Below are 17,909 nucleotides of genomic sequence, written 5' to 3'. Positions count from 1 at the left end.
GAAAGATAAAAACTGCTTGACACAGAGGTGCCATAGGAATGTTTCTTCCCTACCCCCTTGCAATTTAATGTTGATCCTGTTGGTATGCAGCCTAATTGGGGTGAAATGAGGTTATTGAGTTTTCTTTGGGTGACGACAGCCACTAGGAACATACAGCTGTATTGTCCAGATGTGTGGCACTGACAGACTGTTTTATGACTGCACTTTTTACAGCTTGTTTCCCCTAAATTTCACACAACTCTCTAACATCTGGGCCCTTTTCCTTGGAGCCCTATAACCACTTTATTTACTGCAAAAAAATAAAATCATGTAAAATATACCATAAAATGTTGTTAGGCATTTCTCTTTATTCGTGTTGCCTCCCTAATAAAGTTCACCTCTGCCGGAAGCACTGTCACAAAAGTAATCTGGTCAAAGTATTTTTCGACTTTTGTTTTTAGGCAAGCATTAAGATTTATTTATAACCTCGAGATGAATTAGGTGTTACTAAAATGTTCTGACATGTTGCCTTTCTCCTGCCTTCAGAGCAATTACTCCTCCAGGCGCATATGGTGTCAATTTCAGACCCTCTGTCTCAGACAATGACTGTGCACACAGCATCTCATCAGGCTGCGTCTTGTCTGAGGTTCATACCAGCTCTTGGTCAGGGCTTTCCTGACCGATCTGGTTCCTGATGACTTTCCATTTTGCCAAAGGAAATAGCAGAAAGAAGGGGAGATGACTATTTTGCTTCTAACTGCAGAAGGCCCTGTGGATTATTCCAAGCCAAAATGTAATTGGACCTCTTAGAGACCTATTGCTTCGCAGAAGGGGAAGGGCCAGGGAAAAGGACTCCTTTAAAGCTGAAAAACCAAAGGAACAAACTTAGTGTCAGAAAGCTTAGCGTGTGTCTAAGCAAACACCCATCATGGAACAGAGTGCTTTGCTTTTTATGGCAGCTCTGCTCCTGCTACCACAATTTAGGGAAAGGGACCTGACGGCTGTGATTTCTGGGAGCAGGAAAGCATGAGGGTACACCTGCAGAGCCTCTCCATTTAATGAAGAGCAGATTCAAGAGTGAAGGGAGTCCTAAGGGGACAGACGGTCACACGTTAAATGAAAGCTGTCCAATCGGGTCCAACCCCAAGGGAAGATGTATTTGGTTTGAAATGACATTTTTCAATACCAGTTCAACAGTGTGCTGACAGTCAGGCTGTTTTGGGACATCTGGTTCAAAATACACAAATTTGGCTTTTAAGAAACTCACAGCAGTCTCGTATGGGGCGTTGCCCGGTAATACAAATATAATGACAGTGTTGAAGGGAAGTCAACACTGGAATGGGTTACCCAAGAGTGGTGGGGAGGCTCTTTTCCTGATGACCTGTGAACACAGGATATTTACCTCTGTCTGGGATGGTTTGGGTGAAGCCTGCCTGGCGTCATGGTGATGGATGAGATGTCTCTGGAATTGCTTTCTAATCCTGTGTCTCTGTGAGTCTACGAATGTTACCTCACTGTGTTAAAATGTATTCAAAGCACAACAAAATGTCCCGAGAGAAAGGTATTTTGCAGTCCATAAAAGTTATTTCTGGTCCATCTGAAACTATCTATACAGAGCTTGTTTTAAAACAAAAATATGGGGGTGCCTGGGTGGCTCAGTGGGTTTAGCCTCTGTCTTCAGCTCAGGTCATGATCCCAGAGTCCTGGGATCGAGCCCCAAATGGGGCTCTCTGCTCAGCTGGGAGCTTGCTTCCCCTTCTCTCTCTGCCTGCCTCTCTGCCTACTTGTGATCTCTCTCTCTCTCTGTCAAATAAATAAATAAATAAATAAAATCTTTAAAACAAAACAAAACAAAAAGAAAACCACAAAAATCTGGCATGGCATCAAATAATCGTGATATCCTACTGTGAAATGGGGAAATTAGAGACAGGAAGTGTCACTGGAATCACTGGGTACCCATGTTCTCCTGATGCATGAACACACAGGGAGTCAGAGAAGTGGCAGGGCAAGGCAGCACTGAGGAGGGCTCGATGGACTTTCCGTCCTCCCTTGGGGCAGCCCACGGAGGCAGGCTCCATGCCAACAAGGCACAGAAGTACATGTGGGTGGCACCAGGAGCAGGGGCAGAAACCGGGCATACCTGTCCTTCCCCAGGGCTGCTCAGAGGATATTCGACTCCATTTTCCCTGTGTGCTTCCCCCAAAGGGAATGATGGTATGAATCCTTGGAATAATTTTTTTTTAAAGGGTTTTATTTATCTATTTGAGAGTGAGACAGAGGTAGTGAGAGCACAAGTGCAAAGGAGAGGGAGAAGCAGTCTCCCTGCCAAGCAGGGAGCCCGATGTGGGTCTCAATCCCAGGATGCTGGGATCATGACCTGAGCCGAAGGCAGATGCTTAACTGACTGAGCCGCCCAGGTGCCCCAATCCTTGGGATAATTCATGAAAATGAAAATCTCTGCTGAACTCAAAATCTGAGACTGAAATTTTTTATGGTTTGTGGGTCACTCCCAAAAGAGGCAGAGAAAGAAAAATGTTTAGATTCATTTCTACTGAAAAGGCTTTCTTCTCACACTCCACGATTCACAATTCTACCCCATTAGGAGTCAGTGGTTTGGTCTCAGATGAAAAACAAATCCTTAGAGGGTCTTTGTTTGAAGGATGAGTCTTTGAAGAAAGAAGAAATAACTGCATTTAGAGGGAAATGCAACTCTTCATGGAACATTCCAGACAGACTTTCCTTCCTCACCTTACCTGAAGTAATTGACATAACAATCAAGCCTTCAACCTTCCATCACTGGACCTTCAACCAACCGTCCATTATCTACTCAACGTGAGTTGGTGTGTGCATGCATGCTGGGAAGACAGACTGACCTGTGGTAGGTATAGGGATGATAAGGGACACAAGTCAAGAGAAAATGGGAGCAATGAGCTGGTCAGGGTTGGGGAATAATCAGGCAAAAACCAGAGCTTCCAGAATGAGGCAGAAAAACAGTCCTGAAGTGGTTTAAAACCTGGGTACTCGTCAAGCCGAAATACCAAATAAATGAGCCTGGCATGAACCAGAAACTTGAAGTCTTATGGGCAAATGAGACTCATTAAAATGGGGTAGCACTATTGCCAGGCAAGGCCTGTATGCGTCTCCTGGATCTATTCAGGCCAGGACTTTGGGGCTGCCAGGGCTGGAGGGGGAAGCCTGGGCCAATCTACCGAAGGTGTCTGGTTCTGGGAAAGCCTGGTGTAAGGGGAAACTTAGCTTGGGAGTGCAGCTTGAGGGAAGAAGACACGTGGGCTTTCTCACATCTGTGAAGATCTTATTTTGAAGGTACATGCCCTTTGTTAGGAAATTCATGATTCTGTGCATACTAAGAAACAAAAGCATTTCCTTCTTTATCGCTGGCCTGGCTCAAAGACTTATGTCATATTTACTATCTAATGAGCTGGTCCAACAAAGATATATCAGATAAGCCAAATTCTTTCCTTGCCAGGGGATCAGGCTCACCCACAGACACTAGTGCCCTCCCTTTCCCTCTCCCAACCCTCCCCTCTGTTGGCAGTAAGCACAGCATCTGCTGGGACAACAGTTAGAACTGCTTCACAGATTCCCATGGAAACCAAATGTAGGCATGTGTGCAAGTGTGTGCACATACAAACACATATGCATACATGCATGTGTACATATATATATGACAGATGATAAACAGATAGATAGGACATCATGAGGTCTGCTGCCTGGTTTCCCTGGTGAGCTTACAAGGAGACATACGGAGCAGCTTAAATCTTTGCCAACATGGTCATACTCAATGCAGGAGAGTTCTGAGCAAAGGTAAAGATTTTGGATCTACATTTCTCCTGCTTGGAGCCGCCCACAGAAGAAGGTGGTGGAGGGGAAGGAAAAGTGTGGTTGTGAGGGGCAGAGGAGGGGGGGGGTGATGGGAGAGGGATGAACAGAGGTAAGACAGCCCTCTAGGAACTCCAAGCAACCACCAGTGTTCCTAAAAACAAACAAACAAACAAACACAAAACCCCTTTTCACTTCAGGGCCCTCCTTAGGGGTCCATGATGTTTGTTACAGCAGTTGAAATAATGCACAGGGGTATGATTTCACATCGAACCCATTATCCTCCAGTCAATGACTTAGGGTTGGTTTGGATATGCAAAGACCCTGGCAAACAGAACACAGTCCAGTACCTTGGCTCTATCCAACTAACACAGGGTTGCACAAACGATTTTGACGCACAGAAGATCTAATGCTTATAGGTATGTATGTATTCTTTTGTTCATTCGGTATCACATTACTTTGAGTAGCTCATTTCCTTAATATATGACTGACTAAGTGTGATAGTTCATCATCACTGTCAGAAGTTGAAACAGTACCAGAAGGGTGTCCAATGAAAAAATGCGTCCTCAACCCGCTTCACCATCCCCTCTATACAGAAGAAAATCCTTGTGTATCCTTATGTAATTTCCTGTACATTAATAAACATACATGTGTATATCCTGTATGTTTTAATACCATTGGGATTATGCTTTCCCATGGTCAAATGACTTGTGTTTTTACACAAAGTTATACGACAGCTTTCTGTGCTGACACGTATCGCTTATGCTTATATTTTTAAATTATTTTCATAGTCTCCTATTGTATGGACATTTGGACATTTATTTTACCAGTTTCCTAGTGATGGACATGTTGGCAATTTCAGGTTTCTCCTTCTATGAAGTGCATATGTCTTTTAAATATTTATAGCTTCTTCCAAATCGGCATTTGAAAAAGAAAAGCATTTTTCTTCCCCTCACCACTCTGTGAAGGGATGTATCCCCCTCAACCCCCAACTCCTTAACACTGAGTATTCTCCAGCCTCTCTCTCTCTTGTCTAGATTCTTGCCGACAGATCTTTCTGTGATGCTGGAGTGTTCTGTGGGCTGTACAAAATAGGAGCCACCAGCCACGTGTGGTTATCAAGCACTTGAATATTGTTTGTCCGAGGAACTGAATTTTTCATTTTATTTTTTAGTTGATTAAAATTGAATTTTAAATAGCCACAGGTAGCTAGTGGTTGCTGTTTTGGTCAGAACAGATCTGTGTGAAAGCAAAAGGTGGAAGAAATAGTATTTCATTTAAATTATGTTTAATTATCCCATCACTCTGTCCTTTTACCCCAAAACTGAGAGGAAAAATATCCTATCTGGCACCATCTTTCCAAATTTTATTAATGTAGGCAATGCTTAAATACACTTATTACATAATAATGGTATATTCAGATTTACAGAGGGCTCAGGATGAAAGGCAATGGAAACCTATGACTCCAGGCTAAGGTGTTTGTTTCTGGCCACCAGGGAAATTTGCCCCAGGAAAGTGAAGATGAACAGGGTTGGCATGGGGCAAAAATGGGAAAGATACAGTTTGCTTCTGGCTTCTTTGTATTACCCTTTTCTCCTCTGCTGCATTCCTCCTCCAAGAACCCGATGCCTTTCTGCCTTCCAAATCTCTCTTGCTACTAAAATAGAAAAGCTTTCACTTGGTAACTTTGAATGAACTTCATTCATACCAGAGGGTTAGGTGTATTTTAAGATTTTATCCCACAGTTACAGGAAGAAAAGGATTAGAAACTGTGAAATAATTTCAAACAATATGTAATAGGTGTGGCTGTTTAGAATTTAGAGTGGCAGGCAGCTGTTTTTGCCAACCTGAAAGCTTGCAGTGCCTAAGCCTGGCTCGAAGGAAAATCCGGGGTCTGTGCTCCTGGTCCTGGGGCGGGTGGGTGGTGGTGGGTGCGGGGGAGGCCTGGAGTGACAGCAGCCTTGAAGCCTTGACAGGTCTCCCAAGCACCAGCCCTTGGGGTTCATTGCTTGGTGTTGCTGATAGATTCCAGGACTAGGTCCTACAGAGGAAAGGATCTGAAGGGAAAATGGAAATCTCCTTCAGATCAGGGTTGGAGGAGCATCTGAGAGGGCGAGTGAGTGGGTGGGTGGGGCAGAAAAAGAGTCAGGGGGCAGCTGGGTACCACGCAGAAGAATAAAGACAAAGGAAACAGCTCCTGGAATAAGACCGGGGACTGGTCTGTGTGTGCGTGTGTCTGCACGTGTGTGTCTGTGCACACACGTATCTGTGTGCAAGTGTGCACAAGACTATGTATGTTTATGTGCACAGCTGCCTTGGGATGATCAAGATGGTTAAGATACTCTATATCTAAAAAGTGCAAAACTGAGATTGTAGGAAATTGAAGAATCAGTAAAAAAGAAAAACACTTCTGCTTGGCACTTTAAAAAGAAATACTGTTGACTATTTACCATTTCTATCTAATTATTCAGCAGAACACAGGGTGTTACATTTACCGTTAAACACATGTCAGATTAAAGAAGTATAACTTGTTCATCAAAGCGGACTGTGTAACTCTATGTGCCATCTTCAAAATTTGCTGCTTGGTAGCATCATTATTTGCTTATGTATTCTGCTTTACTCTTGTATTTTGTATCTGCTTATAACATTAAACAGTCAGAGGAATTACTCCCCTAGCGTGTATATGCACACAAATGTGGGCATGTGTGTGCATGTGCACGTGTGCGTGTTTTACAAAACTTCCCATGATTAAATGGGCCTGATTCTGTACGTTTGATGAAAAGGATGGACAAACAAGAGATTTGCAAATGACTGACAAGGCCCACTTATTTGGAGATGCCCTCACATGGAACAATCCTATTGGGAATTTCAGCTCCTGTGGTACAAAGGCTGAGAAACCAGGTGCCAGAAGTTATCGTGACTTCTGTGCAACATAAAGAGAAAGCCCAGGTTGCACCTGCATTCTGGTCTTCTTGGACACCACTGGGTGGCCCTGGGCAAGCAACCGAATTCCCCTTAAATCTCAGCTTTTTAAACTGCAGCAGGGTTTCCCAACAGTGGCACGTTGACATTTGCCACCAAGTAATTCTTTGTTGTCAGAGGTTTTCCTGTGCCTTGCAGGAGGTTTTGGTACAATCCTGGCTTCTACCCAGCTGCAACAACCAGAGGTCTCTCCAGACATTGCTAAATGTTCCCTCGGGGACTAAACCATCCCTGGTTGAGAACCACTGATTTACAGAAATAGAACATAACTAGAATTGAATGAAATGACGCCTAAAAAGACATGGTATGGTGAGCGACAGACACATGGTAAACCCTCACTAAACTCAGCTCTTGCTGTAATTATTCTTATCTCCAAGGGGAGGAAAAATTGGAATTCTTGAAGGCTTTACAGCCCAGCTTGGGAAAAAGAGGAAAGGAATGGGGTGAAGCACATTTAGGCTGGTGGATAGACAGTGACCTTAAATTTATCATCAGGTGGTGGTAAACTGGTTTCAACTTTCATTTAACCCTTTCTCTAGTCTGATAAAAACACACCAAGATCCATCTAGGGAAAGCAGAGATAGAGAAGGTGTGAAAACGTATTTTGTTGTGGCGCAGTATACAATGGCGGGGGGAAGGAAGGAAGAAGAAGGTTTGCTGTTCTTAATTTCTCTTAAAATGCGAGCTGGAGGAGTCCTATGGTGAAGAGTGTCCTGCCGCTGTCTAGCGGTGCCCCTCTCCGTCCGGCTCCCCTGGCTCCTGTCCCTCCTCCATCCCTCCTGTGCTTACTGAGTGCCCAGCTACACTGCAGTCAGCTGCATTACTTGATCCTCTACACATCTTGTCTACCCAATTCGCATTCCTTAAGTAATGAATAATTTCCAATGAAACATAATTGGAAAACCAGCTGGAAGGGTAAGGGTTGCGGCGAGAGGAGGTGGCGGAGAGAGACAGAAAAAGAGGAAAGGGAAAGAATGGGAATGACTGAAACTTATTTTCTCACTTTGAGCCGAGGAAAAGAAAATAATCAAGCAATACTAAGCTGTCCATACATAGGTTTAAAGGTGACAGAAGAGGTAGGCTCCGCAGGGATCGCACTGCCTGTCTAATGCAAATGGAACGTTGGGAAGGTGCTCAGACCGCAGCTTGGTGAGAAGTTCATAATGATGATAAATACCCATAGCAGGTGACTCCCAGATCAGTTTCAGCTGTCCGTAATTAAACTGGTATCCATCTCCCGACAGCGTCAGGGCTGTAAAGTAATTCCAGTCATTGGACCCCTTACATCTGTGCTGAAATGAAATAATATTTGGCAGTAACAAGAAGTCACTGAAACTAAATAAACAACCCCTTTCAAGACTACATAAAAGTCGGTAACATAATAACATTTGACAGGGATTAAGACTTCTCTGGGGCTCTAAGGAAGTTTCAGAAGCAGCAATAACAAATACATGGAAGGTAGAACCGATCTTTGCTTTCACGGCCATGTAGAATTTGAAATGTGACAGATTTCCCAAAGGAGATGTGCATGTCCAACATCTAATATGCACATGTCAAAAAAGCGCACAACTCTGTTTCAGAAGAGTTTGCTGGGATTACTCTTCCCAAGAAGGATAATGCAAAGCTTCCCTCTTTTTATTAAGGAGTGTTTCAGTTTCTGTATTTCTACAAGACATGGAAAGGCACATGAAGCTGCGTATGATAATATATGGGAGAATGATAAAGTTCATATGCACATTAGCTCTAGGTGTATAAGAGTAACACATGGTTCCATAATCATGGCAACCTTTTTTTTTTGGTAGATCAAGATCTTTTCTTTAGTCCCCAGTACCGCCACTCCCCCTGAAGTCATTCTTATTTCTTTCAGCTTGTCCTGGAAGCTACAACTGAATAATCCTACCACGTTTTTGAATCTTTCCTAAGGGAGTTAGCTCTTTTGTACTGGAATTATTGGCATCCAGGGTTTGTCTCCTCTAGGAGCTCCCAGGTCAGATCCTTAACCTTACCTAACTCATCTTTTCCAAATCCCTCACAGAATATGTAGGGATGTAGGCATGTAGTATGTTCACTCAATCAGAGTGAGGATGCTGTCTTCCGAATTATTATTTTCAAATGTTTTTAGCTATGATTATAAAGCTGTAGGAATAGATTGTAAGTCTGTTCTCAATCACAGATGGTCACATAGCATTCACTACATAAAGGGCAAGGGCTGTTCTAACAACCACGCTGTTTTTATTTTAATCTGAGGACTGGACTTCAGGTATTCTAACTCATTGAATTCTCGCCTTTCCTTTCGAGTGGATATGCTTGTCATACCATTTTATGGATAAAGAAAGTGAGGCCTGGTGATCACACAGCAAGTAGTAGAGCTGGGATTAGAAGCCAGATGATCTTGCTCCAGTCCTGCTCCCTGCCCCCATATCTGTGGCTTTACAGGGGGCTTCTCACCCCTTAGCTGGGGCTGCTGGGCTCCCGTCTAGTGCCTCAGCCCCTCCCCAGTCTCCACACCCAATCCTCATCTTGGCAGGAGGGATGAAGGGCTTCTCATTTTTGTTTTTAAGATTTATTTGACAGTGAGAGAGAGAAAGAGAGAGAGTGAGAGAGAGCGAGCGAGCAGGGGGCAGAGGGAGAAGAAGACAGAGAATCTCAAGCAGACTGTACACCAAGCACGGAGTCCGATATGGGGCTCGATCTCACAGCCCTGAGATCATGACCTGAGCTAAAACTAGGAGTCAGATACTTAACCAACTGAGCCACTCATGTGACCCTGAAGGGCTTCTTGGACCAATATTTAATGTTTAAATACTTTTGATACTCTTACTCATTTGGCCCTAACCTGGCTCCTCCAATCTGAGCAGCTAAGCTGTTTTTTGTTTTGTTTTGTTTTTTGTTTTTTTTCCACTGACACCTAGTGGGAACCTGAGACTCAGAACTCTTGATTCTAATGGCTATGGAAGAGGGCAGAATATACCATCCCCAAATATGCCACTTTGGCATAAGGATTATTTTGAACTAACACACTTAAACAGCAGGCACAAGACAGGCCTTCTGGTCTCCCCCTTTTTCTTAATGAAAACAGTAGATAAAAGCTTCCATGTGAAAGATGCCCTCCCTACACCAGAAGAAATTAAATATTATCATTATCGAGGATGAGAAGTTGAGACAGAATTCTATAAAAACAGGCCTTGTTAAAATAATTCTTACTTTCCTTTGGCCTCCCCATAGAGTTTACCGACTTTTCCACATTGTCTCTCTGTTCAACTTAATATAAAGATCTGCAGGGTTGTTGTGTTTTGTTTGTTTGTTTTGTTTTTTTGAGGATATTCATTTCCTTAGGAAATGACATCATCACATCAAATAAAACTTACGGCAGTGTGTATGTTTTTTCTCCTGCTCGTCTGACCAATGCCAATCCAATTGTCAGGCTCAGCTAGAAAAAACTCCAAGAGGGTAAACCTTGACAGTTACCTACCCTAAGGCTCCCTTTGTGTCTTGTCCCAGGGCCGGGTACTAACTTAGAAATGGAGAAACTCAGGCTGGCAGCTGCCTCTATTTTCTAGCCTCCTCCTCCTTAGATCCCAAGTCATTCTCCTGAAATCCTGCCTCAGTCTGAGTCCTATACCCTATACTGCTGGGCTCCCGTCTAGTGCCTCAGCCCCTCCCCAGTCATCGGAGATCTAGCTGTCTAAACATGGCTGCTCCCTGCATATCTGGCCTCTGACACCAGAGCATTAGAAGCATCATTTGCCATTTGGCTTGGATACCACTTTCCACCTCCCAGACCAGAGGTGATGAGTGCATACCCATCATCCTTTCTTTCTCTCTAGGAGAATCTGACTTTTTTTCAGGCATTTGCCCCCTCTCCTATTTGGCCCCATGTGCGCAACCATGGCTCCACGGGCAGACCTGTTTGTACTGGAAATGATCCTAGGCCCTCCGCCACCCCATCCAGGATTGGTTCAGGATAAGCCCACAATCTAGTTCAAGCCAGTGGGATGTGAGGAGAGGTATTCTGGGGTTTCTAGATTTGTCATGACAAAGCTCTGGGAAAAGGCATGAGGAAATGTTGCTGCTGCCATGTCATCTCCCTCAGCCACCTCACAGATAAAGGAGGGTCGAAGCCTAGAGGAAGTGGGGCTGGAACCATGGTCTATGCTTATCCTGAGCCTTGCCTGGGCTTCTTCTTATACAAGCCAGTATGTTCTCTTTGGCTTAACAGTGTTAGTTTTACTTGCTCATGTTAGAAGGTAGAAGTAAGGTGACCAAGTTGATATTGATATGGTGAGATTCATACTTTCAAATTAATGGAGACCTTAAAAAAAACCAAAAACCAAACCAAAACAAAAAACCCCACCACAGACAGAGATAATCCAGGCGTGTTTCCCAGATCGGCAGCACCAGCATCACCTGGAAACCCACTGGGACATGCAGATACGTGGGATCCACCCCAGACCTACTGAAGTTGCCACTCTGGGGCTCCCACTCTGTCTCAAGCTCTGCAAAACAAGCTCTCTGGTGATTTGGACATACGTCAGTTTTGGGAGCCACTGCTTCGTACCTGGTTTCCTTTGTGGCCGTTCATGCTAGTGCACTGAACCCACATGCTGCCTGTTTCATCCAGGATCCCTTGCTAACTCTAAGTTATTGCCTCAGAAAATTAAAAATATATATATAGAGAGAGTCACCACATTGCCCATTTCAGAAGACAGCCTGCCGTGGGATTTCTGCTAATGCCCTGCCGGGTGAAGAATGTTTTCAATGTGTCAGTGCTCTCTGCTTTTTCCCAGCGTACTTTGTTCTTCGACCATTACGGGAAAGTTGTAGTGCTTCTCTAACTTGATCATGAATGGTGGAGTTGCCCCCAGCTTTAAACTGACCCCGAACTTGTCCCAAAGAGAAGACTCATTTTCCAGTTCTCCTGTCCCTTCTTCAACTCCTTGGCTCATTACTTAGAAAGGAGGCATATAAAATATGGGTGTCTCCTGGCTGTCCACCAACAATGACCTTTGTGAGCAGATGGATGCCACATCAGTCCCCATTAGTGTTCCTCTGGTGTGCCCTGTGGACCACCCGGCCCAGAATCACTGGGACCATCATGAAAGATACAGATGACCCAGGATCTAACCCCCAGACTACCAAATCAACCCCTGGAGGTGAGGGCCTGAGAGTATGAACTTGTAACAAGCATTCTAGGGATTCCTAAATACCCTGGAGTTTAAGAACTAGGACAAAGGTAATTTATATATTAATACTAGAATGGCCAACAGAGGAGTTCACTAGGGTGTGGTATTTTCGGAGCTAAAACAAAAAGTCCCTGGCAGGCAGGATGGTTGGTCAGCCTGAGAAAGCAAGTTCAAGGTGTGCCATCCTGAGACTATCTGCTATAGCGTTAGAGGGTCAGAGTCTCTCTTTCTCCTTCGATCTGCTTTCCTCGTCTCAGCTCATCAATCAATGGCCTTCTCAGAGCCTCCTGTTCGCCCCAAATCCTGAGTCAGTCTATTTAAGGCAGCAAGGGTATTGATTCTCCCCTCTGGCAGTATCATTTAACATGGTTATTCATCTCAGAGTCAGGATCCAGTAACCTACCAATAAATATTCACGGGCCCCTGGGATGTAGTAACTTGCCCATGGGCACTGGGGTTAAATGGTGGTACTGATGGTTAAATATAACACCTTCTAAGCAGTGTGATATCTGCTGCTAACTTCTAGAATTGGCTAGGATTTTCTTCTGTGAACTCCAGAAGAGTCTGAAATGCAACACCAAGAAGTTATGAGCCAGACCACCAGTTTAGACACTCCCTTAAGATTTTCATTCCTTAGGCTCAGACTGTGAACCCCATACTCCTACTGCCTGGTGGATCCTCTGAGTAGCTCCAGATCAGTTTTCCATGATCTGAACCCATGCCATGTTGCTTTCCTTTCCTAGGACTTCTTTCGCACACACTATCTTCTTGGGTGTCCAGCAAATACACTCCAGAGCCCTCTTACACACAGCCTTCTCCTACCTGGGAGGATTTTCCTCAGATAGCCTCATAACTCCATCACCTCCCTCAGGTTTTTATGCAGATGTTTCCTTCTCAATTTTACCCTCTCTGATCACCATATTTAAATGAGAATCCCACCCCCTACTGCCCACAATCCCAACACTCCGTGCTTCTTTTCCTCCATAGCATTTATTACCATTTAATATAATACACACTTTATCTTCTCTATTATTTCTCTTTGCTATAAAGGCATTGGTTTTTATTTATTCCTTCCCCACTGATTTGAATTCAAAGCCCAGAACATAAAAAATGCTTACTAAATAATTACTGGACCAATTGAATCAAATGGTCACTGTGAACCATGTTTTAAAATGCTTAATTGCAAATTTCACCACTATCTGGAGGCCTACTCTCATGATTCACCCATGCTTGGATTTCCCTGTTGGCCTGGATATATCTGAGTTAACTGGGGCCTTCTGGTGGGTGTACCGTCAATGCTGTTTACTCTTCCTCAGAGACTTTTTCTAGAGACAGATTGTTCTTGTGGTGCAATCCTGGTGATGTTCCTTTTTTCACCATCCAACTGTTGAGATGGCGCCATTCTTGGTTATGAGTTAACTAGCTTGGCTTGCACTGTAAGGATCCATCTTGTCGTTCATCTGATATTTTACAGAGCACCCACTACCTTCCACATACTGGAGATCTAGAGATAAAGGCTGCAGCCTCTGCCCATGATAAGCTCGCAGTCGAGATGGGGACCCGTGACCACAGTGTGCACGGCCTATGCGCATGCCTTATGGTATCTCGTGCCCTGCCCAGTGACGGAGGGGAACGGGTTGTGGTGGCCACGGGAGGCCACCTCCTCCAAACTCAGAGGGGCAGCAAAGTTTTCCTGCGGGTGTCATCCCCGAGGGAGTCTCGAAGGATCCGTGGGATGACTGTGACTGAGGTTGGGTGGTGGGTGGTGGGAGGAGGGACAGGATCTCAGGCAGAAGGACTGAAGCCAGAGACAGAGGCGTATTCAGGAAACCGGAAAGTGGTTGGGGGGTGTGGTACAGGTGACTGGAGGACAAAGATGGCGGGGTGGGGGGAAATGGGGGAAGGACTGAAGGAACATGGACATTGGAGAGGCCCCCCCAGGGGTGAGGACACCAGGGTCTTGAATGACACATTAATGGAATTTAGATTTTATCCTCAAAGTAAGGAGACCCAGAGAGTTTTAAGCAGCTGAGAGACGTGATCAGATGTATAGATGTCTCTTTTTAGGTCTCAGGATTTTATCTTCAGTGCCTGCTTATATGGTCAAAAAACCCAGGCTTATGGGAGGTCTTGGTAACACACGGCACACTTCAAAATGCTTGAGGGTGTATCTCAGAGTTTATATTCTGTACTTTTCCCTTCCAGCTTTGACTGTTCTCTGCTCCTAGTGCTAGAAGCATATATGTTTACTAGAGGCATTCTAATTTGCCCAGAAACTATAGACAAAGCTGTGGGCAAGTGGTGGCACCACTGACCTTAAAGAGCAATGAGTGAAGCCTGAACACTTTCCGGCCCTTCTCAGGTCAGCTCCTTTCACAAAGCCCAAAAGGTTTCCCTTTGGATATCTTGACCTTTGGATGTTTACAAAGGCGAGAGCCTCTGATGGCACGTTCCTTTGTTCCTCCAGCTCCCAGAACAGCACTGGCACAAGTGCTCAGAATGAAAGAAAGAATGGATAGGATGAAAGTAGCTTGGAGCAGTGGACAATGTAAGGAGGACTGAGAAGAAGTGGAGCCATAGTCAGGTTCTGGGTGGTTGCCAAGGGGCTTCCAGAGTAAGATGGAGAGCCCCTCGTGGAGAAGAACGGCTCTTTCCTGGCCCTCTGGGTGGCATATGGACACAGGGAGGCTGATTTCTCCAACTGCAGGCTCAGAAGTGCCTAGGTGCTAGCACAGAAGGTATGCTCCTGGACTTGCCCGAAGACACCCCCGTATCTCCACGACCACAGCCGGGATCTGGAAGTGACATTTTTAATGAATTCTCTGGGTGATTCTGAGGCATGCCACTTTGAGCACCACTGACGCAAGGAGACAAGAAGAGGGTGGAAACTGGATTAGCTCACACCAAAGGGTCTCCTCCATCAAGTCTTCCCAGACTCCTTATCGGAGATCACTCTCCCTGGGTCCCCCTGCCCCTGCCCTCAGTCTAGCTTCTGTGGAGGCCCCTCCTGTGCCTCTCTCAGCATTCTTGCATTATGTGTCCTTCTCCTCTGGGGCACTGTTGAGTTTGTGTGGGTGACGGCTTCTCCGTTTCATGCCTCACGGCACTGAAAATCTGTTTGGAAATCACTTAAAGCAAACATTCCCCGTTTGAATTTACAATACCAGGATCCCCTCCCATTATCAGAAGAAATCCGAAAATGGAATTCCATAATCATTTCACTTTAATGAATTCCATACTCATAAAATAGTCAATAAAAATGCGATGAAATGTTCAACCTTACAACTTTTCTTATCGAATTGACTGAGATAAAAAAAATTACAGCGTTGAAGAGGGTGTGGTTAAATTGGAACTGTTAGAAGGAATGTAAATTGGCACAAATTGTCTCGAATGCATTTTGACAATATGTGTCAAGAGCTTTAAAAAGACTTACATATTTTGTCTCAGTTATTCCTCTTCTTGAAATTTTTCGTAAGGAAACAATCAGGGTCATAACTATCAGTAAACAGTCTAAATTTAGCAAAAGGGGGCATGGTTAAGTGAATTACTAACTAGAGATATGCTTTCTATTATATAGATACTGAATACGGATCTAGAAAGGCTAATGTCATCGTTTGTGGCACACACACACACACACACACACACACATAGATAAGGCACACATAATATCATTTCCATTTTTAAAAAGAAGCACACATCTCTGAACGATGGAATAGTCTACACATACTTCTGACTTCCAGTACTTTCTTGCTATTGCTATATGAACTATGCTTTTCCTACATTCTCCACATTTTCTACAATTAAAGTGCATTGCTTTCATAATAAAACAGCTAATAAATTACACACACAATGTAAATGCTATACACCCACCTCCCACAGAAGGCTCCTTCCTGCACACTGATCCCAGCATCTCTACCTCTCATATTGCTTCTCAGCTTCAAATCCCTCAGTGGCCCTGACACCTCTGAGATAAACTGTACACTTCTCTTCAGGGCAGGCCAAGCCCTTTATGACCTGGTCTTGACCCATGTGTCCAGTCTCACTCCTGGCTCCTCCTTCCACGTCATTTCTAGTTCCTTGGGCATGCCATGTCATCTTAGGCCTGCATGATATATATATATATATATATATATATATATATATATATGATTTTATTTATTTATTTGAGAGAGAGACAGTGAGAGAGAGCATGAGTGAGGAGAAGGTCAGAGAGAGAAGCAGACTCCCCGTGGAGCTGGGAGCCCGATGTGGGACTCCATCCCGGGCCTCGGGGATCATGACCTGAGCCGAAGGCAGTCGTCCAACCAACTGAGCCACCCAGGCGTCCCAGGCCGGCATGATTTTTAATGAGCTGATTCTTTTGCCTAGAATTTCCACCCCTTCGTTACTTTGTAAAAGCTCCATTCAGCTCTTAAGCTTTTTTCCCCTAAAGCCTTTCCCTCAGAACTTTAGGAAGATTTAGGCATTGTTCTGTGCACTCGTTGCACCTTTTAAAACTTCTTCGTCATCATAAAGGAATAGAATTGCTCATTTTTGTTTCTGTTTTCCAGGTTGAAGACTGGAATTAGCTTTGTGATTGGCACGTGGTTATCAACCAAAGCAGCACGTGCTGAATGAGAGAATGGGCATGCAAATCACACAGACCTTCGCAAACATTGTGCAGCTTGTACCTTGTGAAAGGGCACCCTGCAATGAGTGAGTGTAGATGAACACCAAGCCAGACCTTCTCTCACCAAGCCAGTGTGCTCAAAGCCTGGGAAAGCAAATGGTGCTAGGTTGCTAATTGTTTTATTTTTTTTAAGATTATTTATTTATTTTAGAGAAAGAGAGAGAGAGAGAGAGCACAAGCGGGAGGGGCAGAGGGAGAGGGAGAGAGAATCTCAAGCAAACTTCACACACAGTGGAGGGGTGCCTGGGTGGCTCAGTGTGTTAAAGCCTCTGCCTTCGGCTCAGGACCTGATCCTGGGGTCTTGGGATCGAGCCCCACATCGGGCTCTCTGCCCAGCGGGAAGCCTGCTTCTACCTCTCTCTCTGCCTCTCTGCCTACTTGTGATCTCTGTCTGTCAAATAAATAAATAAAATCTTTAAAAAAAAAAAACCCAAAAAACTTCACACTCAGTGGATCCCAACTGGGGGCTCGATCTCACCACCCCGAGGTCATGAACTGTGCCTAAACGAAGAGTCAGATGCTTAACTGACTCTGCCACACAGGAGCCCCTATCATATGTTTGTATTCTTGTACATTTTTGTCTCATTCTCTCTGTATACACACACACAATGTACATGAATAAACGCTCAATTATTTTTTAACTGATGGGATACGTGATCACAATGGTTTAGGATTGCTAGCCTAGAGCACTGGGGTTTTCGTGATGAGTAACACATGCTTTCTAATGCTCACGCCATTCACTACGGAGTAGGGGATTCACTGACAAACAAACCACCACAATATAACAGGGTAAGATGAATTTTGCCTGGGAGAATCCCAAGGAGGTTTCGTACAAGAGATGACATCCGAACAGGGTTATTTGGCTGGTAAATGGAAACATCTAAGTCTAATCTGTACATAATTCTCTTCAACTCAGTGCACTTTGCACTTAGCAGTGAAGGAGTATGAAATGAATTGTGTGTTGTAAATGATGGAAAAGGGATGAGCCAGAGTTCGTTCAAAACTGTAAAGAAATGGAGCCATGTGTGTTCCGTTACCGGGCCAGGTAGAAATCCTAGGTTTCATGGTCACGTCATAATGATACCCCACTTTGTATCTAGTCTCAAAATACCCCTGGATCCCAAGGGCTTCTAGAGAAGTCCTAAGTTCATTTCCACCAATTCGTGTTTTTATTTTGCCTATCTAATTTGGCTCATTGTTGCATTTTGCAACTTTGTGCAAAGTGGTCAGTCCTCTAAGTGGGGGATGTTTGTTGC

The 17,909-nt window shown here is 44.4% G+C and overlaps 1 protein-coding gene across 1 annotated transcript in view; it reads right to left on the bottom strand.

Annotated features, from left to right (window-relative positions):
• Positions 1 to 17,909, bottom strand: part of SPAG17 (sperm associated antigen 17) — a 221,910-nt gene that overhangs the window by 152,137 nt on the left and 51,864 nt on the right. The gene's annotated exons all lie outside the window — the stretch shown is intronic.

The sequence above is a fragment of the Mustela erminea genome, chromosome 10, assembly GCF_009829155.1.
Source record: "Mustela erminea isolate mMusErm1 chromosome 10, mMusErm1.Pri, whole genome shotgun sequence".
In the NCBI taxonomy this organism is placed as follows: domain Eukaryota; kingdom Metazoa; phylum Chordata; class Mammalia; order Carnivora; family Mustelidae; genus Mustela; species Mustela erminea.
Note: the sequence above shows the minus strand (reverse complement) of the source record. Positions and strands in the feature narration are given on the sequence as shown.